We start from the raw sequence: 17,259 nt of genomic DNA, 5'->3' as shown, positions 1-17,259 counted from the left end.
TTGGCTTTGGGCCAAATTTGATGCATTGGGTGGACCTGATGTATAGGGACGTTGAAGCCCGTGTTATGGTCAACGGACACCTCTCGGGAGCCTTCCCAGTCGCTTCTGGGGTCAGGCAGGGCTGCCCAATGTCACCAGTCCTTTTTGTCCTTTGTATTGAACCGTTTGCTTGTGCACTGCGAGCGGACCCATCCTTCCCTGGGTTGTGGATTCCCGGAACCCATGGGGAGCGCCTAAAGGTGAGTCTGTACATGGACGACGTGTCGGTGTTCGTCACCGATGCAGTCACCATGTGCAGACTGGTGGGTCTCTGCGAGCGTTTTGGGTTGGCCTCCTCTTCTAAAATCAATCCTCAGAAGAGTGAGGTCATGCACTTTGGTCGGCACAGGACGGGCTCCGGCCCCCCTTGCCCGTACACGGAGCGGAGAGATCGATTAAAGATCCTCGGGGTCTGCTTTGACCCAGGCGGCGTGGCCGCTGAGAACTGGCGAACGGTCATTGGGGGATTGGAATTGGAGGTCGCTTCTTGGCGGTCTCGTCGCCTAACCATGGAGGGGCGAAATTTAGTTATCAAGAATGTTTTGATCGGTAAGTTGTTGTATTTGGCGAGAATCTCCCCACCTCCTCCTGCGGTGGGACGGGCTCTAGAAGGAATAATTTTCACTTTCTTCTGGGGTACCCGAGCAGAGCGCAGGAGTAGGAGGGTCGTGAAGATGAGCCCGTCCTTGGGTGGGAAGGGTGTCCCCTGCCCGGTGTTTGTATGTATGTCTGCGTTTGCGTGTACTCTCATGGAGTTATTCGTGTCTGAGGACCCGGGTCGCCGGCTGGCGCGGGACTTTCTGTTTTTCTTTCTGGGGCCGTCCGTCGCGCGGTTGGAAGGGCGGTCCCTCCCGCTGTCTCGGCCTTTTTCCGGGTCGTGTCCGGGGCATTTCCGGATGTTTGAGGGGTTCGCCCGGGAGCAGGGCCTGTTGACCTGTCGGCCCATCGGTTGGCAGTTGTCGCGGGTCCTGGATCACTTGCGCCCAAGGGAGGTGCTGCGGGAGGTGCGTATCCTTCGCGGAAGGCCTCTCGCAGAACGTACGGCGAGAAAGGTTTGGGAGAACGTTTCGGCTTGCTGTCTCGCCAACGACCAGAAGGACGTCGCGTGGCAAGCCGCCCATGAGTGTCTTCCGGTCCGGGTGTTTCAGTTCCAGAGGGGCCTGAACGTGTCGGTCCAGTGTCCCCGACCCCGATGCACAGGGGACGAAACCGTCAGGCATGTCCTTTGGGACTGCCCTGTCGCCGAGGGGGTCTGGTCGCTTGCGGCTGGCCTCCTCGAATGCTATGTGCCTTGGCTGGTGATGGTCAGACGGGACGTCTTTGCGTTTAGCGGGCTCCTACCACAACCAGTGCCTGTCCGCAAATGGAGGCAGGCCTGGAGAACGGTCTGTATAATCAAGCCCGTCTTGTGGCGAGCGAGAACCAGAGGTTTCTATACCAGGGTATGGTTGGATCCTGGGCAGATATGGGGCATGGCCCAATCCTGCCTCCAAAGGTACAGGCTTGGCGACAGCCTGCGGGCGACGGGGCGGGGTGCTGGCCGCAACGATGCGTCAGGTGTGTCGTAAAGCCCTCCCTGGAGCGGAGAATACGGCCGGGCTTTTCCGTGGTGAAGGGGGGGGGTCCCGCGGGAGGTTACTTCCAAATGTGCGGGCGACAGTCATGTGCAGCCGTAGTCCCTGACCGAGCTTGCCGCCCGGGCTTGGAAAGGTTGGGGGTGCTCCGGCAGGTGTGCTTGCGGGCCCTGTCGGGCGGTGATTCTCATTGGGACACTCACGCCTCGTGGGCAGCTCAGGGAGCCGGGGCCTTCCTTGTGGGGCATCTTCCGGGTGGGCCCTCCCGGGCGCGGCCTGGGGAGGGCGGGGGCAGTTGGGTTTCCTTTTGTTTTATCTTGATTTTGCCTTGGTTTGATTTTTATTTTCTTTCATTATTATTTCCAGCGGTGGGTCGAGCCCTCAACGTGTTTGTGGCTGCATGTTCCCGGCTGCGGTTAGCAGCCGGTTGTTGATTTCGGTATGCAAAGGAAAAAAGGCCCCTTGACCCTTATTGTTTTAAGGTGTCCCTTCTTTGGTTGTTTTCGGGGGGGTGGGAGGGGGGATAGGGTCTTCTTTCCTTTCTCCCTCCCCTTTGGTTAGTTAGAGTTAGGTGTCTGCTGCCTGGGGTGGGAGAGGGGTTTTTGGGGGTTTGGGATAGGGATGACGGACTTTGGTTTTTATGATTTATGGTTTATTGAATTTGATTTGATTTTCATTTTGGTTTTTGAACCTTGCTTTCTTGCGTTTTCTTGATCTTTTGGTTTGCTTTCTCTCTTTATTTATTGTTTGATATCTGGTTTCCTGGCTTTTGATTTCTTGGTTTTTGATTTTTCTGGGTTCTTGTGTGGTGGTGATGGTGATGGGTTTATTAATGGTTTGATTTTTCTGGGTTCTTGTGTGGTGGTGATGGTGATGGGTTTATTGATTGTATTTTGAGCGTGTTTTTTTTAACCTTTTTTTATAATAAAAAAGGCCTCGGCCATAAAACTTCCTGGTTGGGCAAACTAGGTTGGTAAGTTTGGTTGTGTCTGCTCAAGAAGCGTATTTCCGAATTTTTGTATTCTCTGGTGAATTCCTGGCTGTCCAGTGGGTGTGTGCATGTAACCGACAAACGAAGGCAGAGGTACAGAAGAGGTACTGCAGAAGGCAGTGGAGTGTTTCCACCGTAATCTGGGTAACCCCTGATCTCCTGTGAAAAGGATATTAGCACAGTGATATTTTGCAAGCTGAATGAAAAAATGTGAAACTTGGCACATTGTCAAGTACTCCCAATGGGGAACAAAAGCTTGATAATGATGACATCATAGTGGTATACCAGCCAAAAATGTTTTAATCGAATTCCTTATCCTAAAAATCTGAAATTGCATGCACATGATCTATGACCCATTTGTATTGAAATATTAAATTTATGATATCATAGGTCACATGGTTTGGCAACCATAATGGATTGAAGGAAAATATTAAACAATTATATCTCTGAAACCGCTCACCCTATCGATGCGAAATTTTACAAATAACATTTAACAGCACTGTTGCAAATAGTTTGAAAATGATGTCATAGGTCACGTGGTTTGGCAGCCATCTTGGATAGAAAAACGAACCTTATCCGATCAACACAAAACTTCACAAACGTGATCCCCTACCCATACATATGCAGAGTGATGGCATCTGCCAGTTGTGGGACTATGCGGAGGCATATTGGCGACAGTCGCATTGTTCTAGTTTTCGTTTTGTTTTCTTTTTACCTTTGTTAATTTTATATTTGTCATTTTCCAAGGCCATCCACTGCTGAACCTATCCTAGGCTTGTTTTTATGACTGGTATGGTAGTGTACTGGGGCTAAATAATTTTTCCTATATACCTATTAGCTGTGCTTTCACATCCTGTGTGTATCTGGCGTACAGCCCTTGAATCAACTTGTCTGCAGTGATCTTTGATGCCTAGTGTGTAAGGCCTACAGCCTTTGAATGTGTATATTTGCAGTGATTTTATTCCTTTTGCGTTGGTTCCAAGTGTACCTCCCTCGAGTGGTCATTTATTTTAAGGATATGCCTGCAAGATTGGATGGTTTTTAGAGTTTTTATTCTCAAATGTTAATAAAGTATTGTATTGTGCTCTCCAACCAAACCTTGTAATAAATCCCATTTGTTTGAAATCTCTGTTTGTTCAGTTAACTGAACACTTACCTTTGAGGAATTGCCTTAAAATCACTTATCTAGTGTCTCCCGCCCCATATTTAGGAGTGGTGTAGTCTGTAAACAAAGTAGCAGGAGCACTAGCGCACTCTAGGTGCCACACATGGACCGATTTTGTTCAAACTTGGCACAAAGACAATACTTGAGAGTATACAGATGCAGATGATTTTGTTTTACGACTCCTTAGAGCAAAATTACTGAAACCACAAGGGCTATGACATTTTATGTCTTTTTTTCTTGTTGTTATTGAAATATCAATATATGTTAACTGAACTGTATTTTTGCATTCATAGGCCAATAAGAAAGGGGGCAAGGGGGTCAACGTGGTATTTCTACCTCTCCCCTAACTTTTTAAAGTAAGGGCACAAAACTCCCTCCCTACTTTCCTTCACCTAAGCATTTTGGTGACTAAGAGCGAGTTTACTCTATAGTCGGGGAACAAGGGTCTCAAAATATGGGTTTACCACCACATCAGAGTACACCAATTTTCAAACATAAAATGAAGTTGACAACATGCTCTTTCCCAATCTGTGAGCAACTTTTTGATTGGAGTGGCATTCTCGAGGTACAGGGGCAGATACAGCAGGTGGTCAGGGTTTTCCCCAGCTATGTGAGCCTGACCTGAAAAGCAGATTACAAGGCAACAGGTCATCCCAGAGTGTTGAAACGTTTACAGTACAGTATGTGTAAAACAATGCACTCTAATGCATAAACTTAAAAAAATAATCATGGCAGTCATACATGAGGTCCCATATGGGGTCCAAGGTTAATGGCATAGGGTTTTCCAGTGGTAACTGAGCAATGTTCTTCCTACATTACAACGGGTGATTGATGATAACTGATGGAGTTAAGCACACTTATCTTGTAGCTCACACATCAACTTGATTCCCTAATCACCTGAATTTCTCTTCAAGACATATGAAGGTGATCCTGGTCAATGACCCATTCCTTGATACCAATGCATCCTGGTGGTGATGAAGAGTTGTCTCCCTGTAGTTATAACAATCCTGAAAGGGCAGAGATAATGTCATTGGGTATCATTGAATAAGGTGAGTATGCAATCTCAGGCATAGGAGCTGGGAAACTGACAATATTACTCCATTCACAATAATCGGTCCTCTGCATCCGAGTCTGTCCCCTCTTCATAGCCTTGCAGGTAATATTGTCACATTTGCATGCATCGGTACATGGTGCTTGATGATTTCTGCATTTACAGGAATTGGTGCCACATTGGGATGATTTACATACTCTTGCAGAGGGGTGTTGCAACACTCCAATCACATATCTTTGGTGTGTATGCACCCTCTTACAACACCCACCCATGCTCACCAGGTAATGCTTATCTGAGATTTAAGGGAATTTTTCCACATGGACACTTGGAATGCTGCTTGTTTGATATGATACAGAAGAGCAGTCTTGTTGGATGGCAGTTGTGCATTTGATGCATTCTTCACGAACAATATACAATACTAGTTTGGCTCGGCTCGCCTCACCACGCGTCGTTACTGAGGAACGGGCTTATTTTAGCTGAGGATAATGACTGTACCTGAGTCGCTGTGTTGTTATGATTTACACCAATCATAATACAAACAACTATTTTGCACAAATGTATTTGTTGTGTTTGTGACATTCCATTTTTATAGGCAATTTCGGTTGAGGATTTAGGTTGAATGTTTTTTTTTTTTTCAAGAAAGGACCCTTCAGCACATACATCGGGGAGGCGTAGGTGCAGACTGGAAGTTTGGGACGATTACACCTCACCACCAAGTAATTCAAAACACCTCACCACCACGAAATTGAAAACACCTCACCCACCACCGCGTAATTCAAAACACCTCACCACCAAGTAATTTAAAACACCTCACAGCTATAGAACACGTAATAAAAACACCTCACCACCACAAAATTAAAAACACCTCACAGCCACGAAATTGAAAACACCTCCCAGCCATAAAACACGTAATAAAAACACCTCACAGCCACGAAATTAAAAACACCTCACCACCACATCATTTAAAAACACCTCATCACCAACTAATTCAAAACACCTCACCACCACATAATTAAAAACACCTCACCACCACGTAATTATAAATACCTCACCACCACGTAATTATAAATACCTCACCACCACGTAATTCAAAACACCTCACCACCACGTAATTCAACACACCTCACCACCATGTGATTTAAAAACACCTCACCACCACATAATTCAAAATACCTCACCACCACGTGATTCAAAACCACCACAACGTTATTAAAAACACTTCACAACCACGGAAACAAAAGTTTGAGGGAGTCCTTAAGTGACAACACCGACACTGCCCAGATGTGTAGATATATAGATAAATGACTGTACCCGAGTTGCCGTTTTGTCATGGTTTACACCAATCATAATTCAAACAATTATTTTACACAAATGTATTTGTAATATACGTGATATCACATTTTATAAACAATTGAAGTTGAAAACTTAAGTTGAAAAAAAAAAATTCCCAAAAACATTCCAAATATTTTTTTAAAAATAGGAAACATTTTCAAAAACAATACCCTTAGGACATACCGACGGGAGAGATATGTGCATATTAGAAGTTTGGTACGATTTCACAAAAGTTTGAGAAAGTAGTTCAGTGACAAGACAAGACAAGACAACACAACACAACACAAGACAGACACTGCACAGATATATATATATATATCTGAGGTCACATCTTGGAAGTTACAATGGAGATCAACAATGAACTTCTCACAGCTCAGGTGAACAACATCCTCGGTAGTTTGAGACAGGTTGGGATCGCCCAACGGACTAATGTCCACAGTGTTTTGGGCTGCTCCGTTGTAGTTTAAGGTGGAAATGAGGGAGGGGGATCCATAGCTAGAATGTGGTAAGAATAGTATGGACGTGTGTTGGAGTCGGTTATAATTACTTTTTATTGGTGTTCTGGCATGGGTAAGTCATACATATAGTGATTGTGAAAAATAAACCATAATGTGATGTGTAAGAAAATCATACACAGGTGAGGTCAGGTGGATAACTTGAGGCTCTTAACACCAAAGACATATAGAAAGCGTTTCATGCAGTACATGGACATTAACGCCTGCCATTTGGCCAGAGGATTGTCGGCCGCGGCGGAGCAATGAATTGTAGGCCCTTGAGAATGGCAGAATACCTTTAATATGGGCTGCCCACAATTGGGGGAGGAGGGGGTTTGTCCCAAAAGATGGCACTGTGCCCACCAGTGGGTGGCCAATGGGAGAGACCTAACGTACATGAGCAGGGGCGGATCCAGGAATTTCAAGACGGGGGGGGGGGGGGTGCATGAAATTATAGCGCTGGGGAGGGGGGGATAAAGGGGGGTCTGGGGGTCCTCCCGCAGGGAATTTAAAAAATATGATCGTCAGAAACGGCATTTCGTGCGTTCTTGGAAGTTTCTGCAGTTCCTTGTGTTCTTTCCTGGTCCAACAGTTCAGCAGATTCGCTCCGCCTGCACCCTCATCCTGCATCGAAGGGGGGGGGGGGGGGGGGGTGGGGGTGCGCACCCCCCGCACCCCCCGCCCCTGATGAGGGTGGTCCCGGAGGTGATGAAGGCTGTGCCCACGCATTAATGTAGCGAATTGCATTTTTGGTTTCGGTGGAGATGACGCCGCCGTCTCTGCTTTGTCACTCTTCACGGAAGGACAGTTTTCGAGAGTCACAGAGACATCCCTCCTAATTCAGTCCAACCAACTCATCCAAACAGGTGATATCATAATCCGTCCACAACTTTTTGAAATATCATGCATAGTTTTTGGTCCCATCACTCAATGGTCAAGAAACACTTGGAAAAGAAAAATAAAAAATCTCGTATCCGGATTCGGATCTTCACCCAAATCGAATCGATTCGTCCTTATTACACACACAATCTGTCCACGAAATTTCGTCCCAATCCGGTGATATCTTTTTGAGACATCATGCTATATATCGGGGTTTTAGCCCTATCACTCAATGGTGAGGAATCACTTAATAATATTATTTGATCTGGTTCCGGATTCGAATCTTCAGCAAAACTGAATCAATTCTTCTTTGTCACGCACCCAAACTGTCCACGAAATTTCGTCCCAATCCGGCCATAACTTTTTGAGATATCATGCTACGCCCTATCGTTTTTAACCCTATCTCTCAATGGTGAAGAATCACTTTAAAAATTCCGAGATCCGGATCTTCACCAAAATCTAATTATTTCGTCCATGTCAAATACCCAACACCTCCACCAAATTCCGTCTGAATCCATCCACAGCTTTTTGAGATATCCTGTTCACAAACAAACAAGAAAGACGTCCACTACTTGCACGATACTTGCAAAATCCACCACTCCCCAAAATAAAAAGTTGCCATGGATACATCAAAGTGTCCATTTCATTAAGAATAAAATTGATGAATCCTAGCTCGGGACAATCGGATTAAAATTGATGATTTTTCAGATGAAAATTGATGATTAGACGTTTGACCTTGAGTTGACCTTTGACCTCAAATAGTTGGTTTTCCCAATTCATTGATGCACTATGTAATTGCTGTTTACATTTCAAGTTAATAGGATGAAAATGGACAATTTTTCAGATGAAAATTTGATTTTGGAAGTTTGACCTTGAGATGACTTGACATTTTGACCTCAAAAATAGTTGTTTTCCCAATTTGTTGATGCACTATGTAATTTCTGTTTACTTTTCAAGTTAATAGGATGAAAATGGACAATTTTCCAAATTAAAATTGAGGATTTTGGAAGTTTGACCTTGAGATGACTTTTGACCTCAAAAATGGTTGTTTTCCCAATTCATTGATGCACTATGTAATTTCTGTTTACTTTTCAAGTTAATAGGATGAAAATGGACAATTTTTCAGATGAAAATTGATGATTTTGGAAGTTTGACCTTGAGGTGACTTTTGACCTCAAAAATGGTTGTTTTCCCAATTTAGTGATGCACTATGTAATTTCTGTTTACTTTTCAAGTTAATAGGATGAAAATGGACAATTTTTCAAATTAAAATTGAGGATTTTGGAAGTTTGACCTTGAGATGACTTTTGACCTCAAAAATGGTTGTTTTCCCAATTCATTGATGCACTATGTAATTTCTGTTTACTTTTCAAGTTAATAGGATGAAAATGGACAATTTTTCAAATTAAAATTGAGGATTTTGGAAGTTTGACCTTGAGATGACTTTTGACCTCAAAAATGGTTGTTTTCCCAATTCATTGATGCACTATGTAATTTCTGTTTACTTTTCAAGTTAATAGGATGAAAATGGACAATTTTTCAGATGAAAATTGATGATTTTGGAAGTTTGACCTTGAGGTGACTTTGACCTCAAAAATATTTGGCTTCCCAATTTAGTAATGTTCTACGTAATTTCTGTTTACTTTTCAAGTTCCTCTCTTTTCAAGTTCCCCATCCCTCTCTGTACCCACCATACCCAGTCGTACCCTGCTGCTCCTGGACTCCGTGTCCTTTCCTCCTGACAAGGTGGAAAAGTTTCTGTCAACCCTCGACTCTGATTCTGCAACTGGACCCGACGGCATCAGCCCACGGGTCCTAAAATCCTGCTCTGCTGCTCTATCTCACCCTCTCTCTGTTCTCTTCACCCTCTCTTTTGCTCAAGGTCAACTGCCATCTGCTTGGAAATCAGCCAACATCACCGCTTTGCACAAAAAAGGTGCAAAAACAGATCCTAGCAACTACAGACCAATCAGCCTTCTCCCAATTATCAGCAAAGTCATGGAATCCATCATTGCTTCTGATATGAAATCTTTCCTCTTCTCCAATGGCTTGATCTCTGATCATCAATTTGGTTTCAGACCAGGTCACTCTACTCTGGACATGCTGCTTCTGCTGTCTCAACAATGGATGGAGGTCCTCAATGCCAAACAGGAAATTAGAGCTGTCTCCCTCGACATATCACGTGCCTTCGACACGGTCTGGCACCCCGCTCTGCTCACCAAACTCTCCTCCTTTGGTATCCATGGAAATCTCCACGCATGGCTGGCGGACTTCCTCTCTAGTCGTCGTCAACGTGTGGCCCTGAATGGGTTTCTCTCATCTCCTCTTCCTGTTCAGGCTGGAGTTCCCCAAGGCAGTGTTCTGGGCCCCGTGCTTTTTCTGGTCTTCATCAATGATCTCTCTGACTCTCTCGAAAATCCTCTCTATCTCTTTGCTGATGACTCCACTCTCTGCCGCTCCATTCCTCTTCCCTCAGATCGGCAGTCTGCTGCCTCCTCACTCTCTGAAGACCTGGACAAAATCACAGACTGGTCAAACAAGTGGAACATGTCTTTCAATCCTGACAAATCTCACACTCTTACTATGTCTCTCCGAAAAGATCGACTGGACAACCCTCCCATCTACTTTCTCAACAATCCTCTCCAAGAAGTTCTGTCGCTCAAGATTTTGGGTCTCACTATCTGCCATGATCTTTCTTGGGAAAACCACATTTCCAAGCTGGCCTCCAAAGCCAGTCGCCGACTGGGCATCCTCCGTCGTGCGAAGTCCTTCCTCGGCACACCTGAGCTCCTCACCACATACAAGGCTTTCATCCGCAGCTCAATGGAATACTGTTCTCCCCATATGGGCCGGTGCTCCTGCCTCACACCTAGCTCGGCTTCACGCTGTTGAAACCAAAGCTTTCAGAATTATTGGAATCTCCCGCGATGAAGCTATCTCTGAGGGCCTTTCACTCACTCACCGCAGGCAGGTAGGTGGTCTTTCTGTCTTCTACCGACTCCTCTCCGGCCTTGCACCCCCAGCTCTCTCTGTGCTCTGTCCCCCAAATATTCCTACAGGTCGCACAAGATCTGCCAGCAACCCTCTGATGGTTAAACTGCCGAAATCTCGGCTCTCCGCTCACCTTCACTCTTTCATTCCTCTTTTCTCCCGCCTCTGGAACAAACTCCCTCACTCCCTTCAATCCCACTCCTCCCTCCAGGTCTTTAAAACAGCTGTTCACCACCATCTCTTATCTTCCCCCATCCAAAACCTTGATCTTTTCTACCCCCGCTAATTCACCCCAGATCCACCTTGTTTGAAATTCCAACTTCTTTCCTGGAAGTCCTGGCAGTGTCCATATGTTTTATACCTCTCCCACTGCCCCCTTCCCACGCCCCCCCCCCCAAAGCCCTCGCCCTCTCTCAGATCTCTCGATGTCTCCATGTCTCTCGGTCCCTGCTCTCAAATGTTGTGTTTGTGTCCTTCCCCCTCTCTCCCCATCTTGTCTACCGCTCCCTATGTTATATGTTTTATGTGTCGGTTTGTCTTTCTGCGTGATTAATGTTCGCTCTTTCACGAGCCTCGATATTGTATACAAAACAAAAAAAAAAAAAAAATTAAAAAAAAAATTAATAGGATGAAAATGGACAATTTTTCAGATGAAAATTGATGATTTTGGAGGTTTGACCTTGAGGTGACTTTTGACCTCAAAAATATTTGGCTTCCCAATTTAGTAATGTTCTACCTAATTTCTGTTTACTTTTCAAGTTAATTGGATGAAATTGGACAATTTTCCAGATTAAAATTGAGGATTTTGGAAGTTTGACCTTGAGATGACTTTTGACCTCAAAAATATTTGGCTTCCCAATTTAGTAATGTTCTACGTAATTTCTGTTTACTTTTCAAGTTAATTGGATGAAATTGGACAATTTTCCAGATTAAAATTGAGGATTTTGGAAGTTTGACCTTGAGATGACTTTTGACCTTTTGACCTCAAAAATAGTTGGCTTCCCAATTTAGTGACTCGATATGCAAATGCTGTTCAATTTTCAAGTCAATGGGATGAAAAATGACAATTTTAAAATTTGACTTCAAGATGACCTTTGACCTTAAAATTAATAGGCCCCTTCCTTATGACCAACTCTACCATCTGGTGATGTTTCGTGAAGATCGGTTTAAAATAGTGACCTGTAGGCGATTGACAGACTAACGTACAAGACCAACCAATATAATTGAAAAATCTTCGATTTTGCAACAGACAGGGGTGAAACCCTTCGTTGGCGGAGGTAATAAACATTTAAAGTTGGACCTCATCCAAAATGGCCCGAAACATCTTCCCAGCATAACCGTTGTGAATTTGAAAATAAATGAATGGATTCATGTTAGCCGACTGTGAATCATTATAATGATGTGTGTGATGACACGTGTTTGTGAGGAAAGCCTGGACCCTTTACAGACAAGAGTGGACCATGTAGGCCTATTAACCGCAGCATGTGTGATCTCTCTGTGCTGCTGCTGCTCTTCGCATGCAAGGGGTGACTCGGCATATTAGGGGAGGGCTTCAGGAGGGAAGGAAAAGCCAGTGTGAAAGGGGGGGAAAGGAAGAATTGAGGAGGAGCTTAGCTACAAAGATTTAACCCTTCTGAGCACGTTCTAGCCCCCTCTCACTAGGTCTTGGTCCATGTCCTGCCGGGATAATAAGGGAGTGGAGCAGCAGCAGCGACGGACTGCGACAGAAGGGACGGGTGGAGCGGACACACGACACTGTGCCGTGTCGGATAAACATGTCGGATGCTGGTCGGCAGACTGCAGGGCTTCGTGCTGCGGCATGGTGCTGCCAGGCGACCCAGCAAGTGTGCCCTTCATGTGCTTTTGTCTGACTTTGCTCCTGCTCGCGATCCTCCCGTTACTCGTTCTTTGCTGGCTCCACCAACGGGTCACCGCGCCCAGGTCCACTTCGTACAGACGGTCACCTGTCAGGAGAGACATTTTCATCCACAACGCGTCTGAAGGTCGGGATTACCTGCACGCACACGCGGTTTCGGGCTTTGCGCTGTTTGTGAGTGTCCCGGCACTTTGTCCCTCTGACGCACTTTTGTAAGGGAACTGCCGCCCTTTGCTCACCTTCAGACACACGTCTATCATGAAGAGTTGAACCTTTCACCATGAGACCGGGACACACCCAGCATTGTGAGATCAGAACACACCATCTCCTCGATAGATGGGGACACACAAACACCTCTCATCAAGACATCAGAACACACCATCTCCTCGATAGATGAGGACACACAAACGCATAGCATCATGAGCTCAGGACAGCTAGTATTGTGATATCGGGACACACATCGTGCAGATATTAGAACACACCCTCTCCTCGTCATCAGAACGCTCCCTCTTCTCATTAGAACGCACCCTCTTCTCATTAGAACGCACCCTCTTCTCATTAGAACACTCCTCTTCTCATCAGAATGCATCCTCTTCTCATAATCAGAACGCACCATCTTCTCATCATCAGAACGCACCCTCTTCTCGTCATCAGAACGCACCCTCTTCTCGTCATCAGAACGCACCCTCTTCTCGTCATCAGAACACACCCTCTTCTCGTCATCAGAACACACCCTCTTCTCGTCATCAGAACACACCCTCTTCTCGTCATCAGAACACACCCTCTTCTCGTCATCAGGACACCCCCTCCCTCGTTATCAGAACACACCCTCTTCTCGTCATCAGAACACACCCTCTTCTCGTCATCAGCACATACCCTCTTCTCGTCATCAGGACACCCCCCCTCCCTCGTTATCAGAACACTCCTCTTCTCATCAGAACACACCCTATTCTCATCAGAATGCACCCTCTTCTCATCAGAACACACCCTATTCTCATCAGAACACACCATATTCTCATCAGAATGCACCCTCTTCTCATCAGAATTCACCCTCTTCTCGTCATCAGCACATACCCTCTTCTCATCATCAGCACATACCCTCTTCTCATCATCAGAACACACCCTCTTCTCGTCATCAGCACATACCCTCTTCTCATCATCAGAACACACCTCCCCTCATTATCAGGACACCCCTCTTCTCATCAGAACACACCCTCTTCTCGTCATCAGCACATACCCTCTTCTCATCAGAACACACCGCTCCTCATTATCAGGACACCCCTCTTCTCATCAGAACACACCCTCTCCTCATCATCAGAACACACCCTCTCCTCATCATCAGAACACACCCTCTCCTCATCATCAGAACACACCCTCTCCTCATCATCAGAACACACCCTCTCCTCATCATCAGAACACACCCTCTCCTCATCATCAGAACACACCCTCTCCTCGAACACACCCTCTTCTCATCAGAACACACCCTCTCCTCATCATCAGAACACACCCTCTTCTCGTCATCAGAACACACCCTCTTCTCATCATCAGCACATACCCTCTTCTCATCATCAGAACACGCCCTCTCCCCGATAGATGAGGACACGCAAACACCTAGCAGTATGAGCTCAGAACAGCTAGCATCGTGATATCAGCACACACCCTCTCCTCGTTATCGGGACACACCCTATCTTCGTTAGATGAGGATACGCAAAGACGTAGCATCGTGAATTCAGGACAAACCTATCATCGTGCAGAGATTAGAGCACCCACTCCCCTCATTATCAGAACACACCCCTCCTCATTACCAGGACACAACCTCTCCTCTTTATCAGGAGAAACCATCTCCTCATTATCAGGCCACACCCTCTCCTCATTATCAGGACACACCCTCTCCTCATTATCAGGACACACCGTCTCCTCATTATCAGGCCACACCCCCTCCTCATTATGAGGACACATCCTCTACTCATTATCAGGACACAACCTCTACTCATTATCAGGCCACAACCTCTCCTCATTACCAGGACACACCCTCTCCTCATTATCAGGACACACCATCTCCTCATTATCAGGCCACACCCTCTCCTCATTATCAGGACACACCGTCTCCTCATTATCAGGACACACCGTCTCCTCATTATCAGGCCACACCCTCTCCTCATTATCAGGCCACACCCTCTCCTCTTTATTAGGACACAACCTCTACTCATTATCAGGCCACAACCTCTCCTCATTATCAGGCCACAACCTCTCCTCATTATCAGGCCACACCCTCTCCTCATTATCAGGACAAACCCTCTCCTCGTTATCAGGCCACAACCTCTCCTCATTACCAGGCCACACCCTCTCCTCATTATCAGGACAAACCCTCTCCTCATTATCAGGCCACAACCTCTCCTCATTACCAGGCCACACCCTCTCCTCATTATCAGGACTAACCCTCTCCTCATTATCAGGCCACAACCTCTCCTCATTACCAGGCCACACCCTCTCCTCATTATCAGGCCACACCCTCTCCTCATTATCAGGCCACACCCTCTCCTCATTATCAGGACAAACCCTCTCCTCATCAGGCCACAACCTCTCCTCATTACCAGGCCACACCCTCTCCTCATTATCAGGACAAACCCTCTCATCGTTATTGGGACATATCTTCTCATTACCAGGCCACACCCTCTCCTCATTACCAGGACAAACCCTCTCCTCATTATCAGGACACAACCTCTCCTCATTATCAGGACAAACCCTCTCCTCATTATCAGGCCACAACCTCTCCTCATTACCAGGCCACACCCTCTCCTCATTATCAGGACAAACCCTCTCATCGTTATTGGGACATATCTTCTCATTACCAGGCCACACCCTCTCCTCATTATCAGGACAAACCCTCTCCTCATTATCAGGACACAACCTCTCCTCATTATCAGGACACAGCCTCTCCTCTTTATCAGGACAAATCCTCTCCTCATTATCAGGCCACACCCTCTCCTCATTATCAGGACAAACCCTCTCCTCATTATCAGGACACAACCTCTCCTCATTATCAGGCCACAACCTCTCCTCATTATCAGGCCACACCCTCTCCTCTATCAGGACACAGCCTCTCCTCGTTATTGGGACATATCTTCTCATTACCAGGCCACACCCTCTCCTCATTATCAGGACAAACCCTCTCCTCATTATCAGGACAAAACCTCTCCTCATTATCAGGCCACACCCTCTCCTCTTTATCAGGACAAATCCTCTCCTCATTATCAGGCCACACCCTCTCCTCTTTATCAGGACAAATCCTCGCCTCATTATCAGGCCACACCCTCTCCTCTTTATCAGGACACAGCCTCTCCTCGTTATTGGGACATATCTTCTCATTACCAGGCCACACCCTCTCCTCATTATCAGGCCACACCCTCTCCTCATTATCAGGCCACACCCGCTCCTCTTTATCAGGACACATCCTCTCCTCGTTATTGGGACATATCTTCTCATTATCAGAACACACCCTCTCCTCGTTAAATGAGGACACACAAACACGTAGCATAGTGAGATCAGGACATACCTGGCATCGTGCAGAGATTAGAACACACCTCCTTATCAGGACACACCCTCTCCTCGTTATTGGGACATATCTTCTCATTATCAGGACACATCCTCTCCTCGTTATTGGGACACACACTCTCCTCCTTATCAGGACACATCCTCTCCTCGTTATTGGGACATATCTTCTCATTATCAGGACACAGCCTCTCCTCGTTATTGGGACATATCTTCTCATTATCAGGCCACACCCTCTCCTCTTTATCAGGACACACCCTCTCCTCGTTATTGAGACACACCATCCCCTCATTAACAGGACACACCCTCTCCTCGTTATCAGGACACACCCTCTCCTCCTTATCAGGGACACACCTTCTCGTTATCAGGACACACCCTCTCCTCGTTAAATGAGGAAACACAAACGTAACATAGTGAGATCAGGACACACCTGGCATCGTGCAGAGATTAGAACACACCTCCTCCTTATCAGGACACACCCTCTTCTCATGAAGTATGTGTATATGCAAATCCCTCGCATCGTGACTCTTGAGATAAGGAAACACCAGCTAGCATCATCGCCACCACCACCACCACACACACACACACACACACACACACACACACACACACACACACACACACACACACACACACACACACACACACACACACACACACACACACACACTCGTTTCGTTAGATGGGACACATCTCACCTCATGAGACGCACCTACTGCCACGAGCCATGAGCCTCGTCTCCTGACCTCATATTTCGCCATTCTGTTGTTTTTCTTCAGCCCACCGTGACGTAATTGTATTTCTCACGAAAACACTTTGATGACTCGGTGGTTTTATTTCCTTGTTGTCCTTTCGTATTGTGTCATATATGTTCCATGTGCCGATCGTTCATTTCGTAATGTATAAAATAAACGGAGCGCTTGTTTAGCCTTTTATTTGCTGGGTCATCATTCAGATCATGACGTCACTGGTTCCCCGAAAAGACGCCGCGTCGTCGTCATCATGCCGAGGTCACGTGAGCACGAGCTTGCAGTCCCCACGTCGTGGTCGCATGCAACGATCTCGCGCACGCATTCGGCAAGCGCGGGAAGAGATCATTTGGGAATTGATTCTTCATCCTGAGGGAAAAACCACAATGGGCCCTCAAATTGCCGATCGTCATTCATGACGTCATGCAGGAGGCGATGAAAATATCCCCAGCAACACGGTCTAGATCGTCATGTCGGAGTTTTTGGAGTTAAAAAGCATTTTTCTGAGGCGATTGCGAGGGTGGGGTGGGTAGTTGCGGTTGGGGCTGCAGGTGCGCACGCGCATC

General features: G+C 46.3%; 1 long non-coding RNA gene across 1 annotated transcript; it reads right to left on the bottom strand.

The window, feature by feature from the left end:
- Window positions 1-2,888: 2,888 nt before the first annotated feature.
- LOC137422642 (uncharacterized) lies at window positions 2,889-16,731 on the bottom strand. The gene is made up of 3 exons (XR_010983558.2): window positions 16,643-16,731; window positions 4,667-4,776; window positions 2,889-4,390 (listed from the first exon to the last, which is right to left on the bottom strand). It is a non-coding gene; the product is annotated as an uncharacterized LOC137422642 (long non-coding RNA).
- Window positions 16,732-17,259: the final 528 nt, after the last annotated feature.

This window comes from Myxine glutinosa, chromosome 2 (genome assembly GCF_964187855.1).
Source record: "Myxine glutinosa chromosome 2, kmMyxGlut1.1, whole genome shotgun sequence".
NCBI classification, from domain to species: Eukaryota; Metazoa; Chordata; class Myxini; order Myxiniformes; family Myxinidae; genus Myxine; species Myxine glutinosa.
Note: the sequence above shows the minus strand (reverse complement) of the source record. Positions and strands in the feature narration are given on the sequence as shown.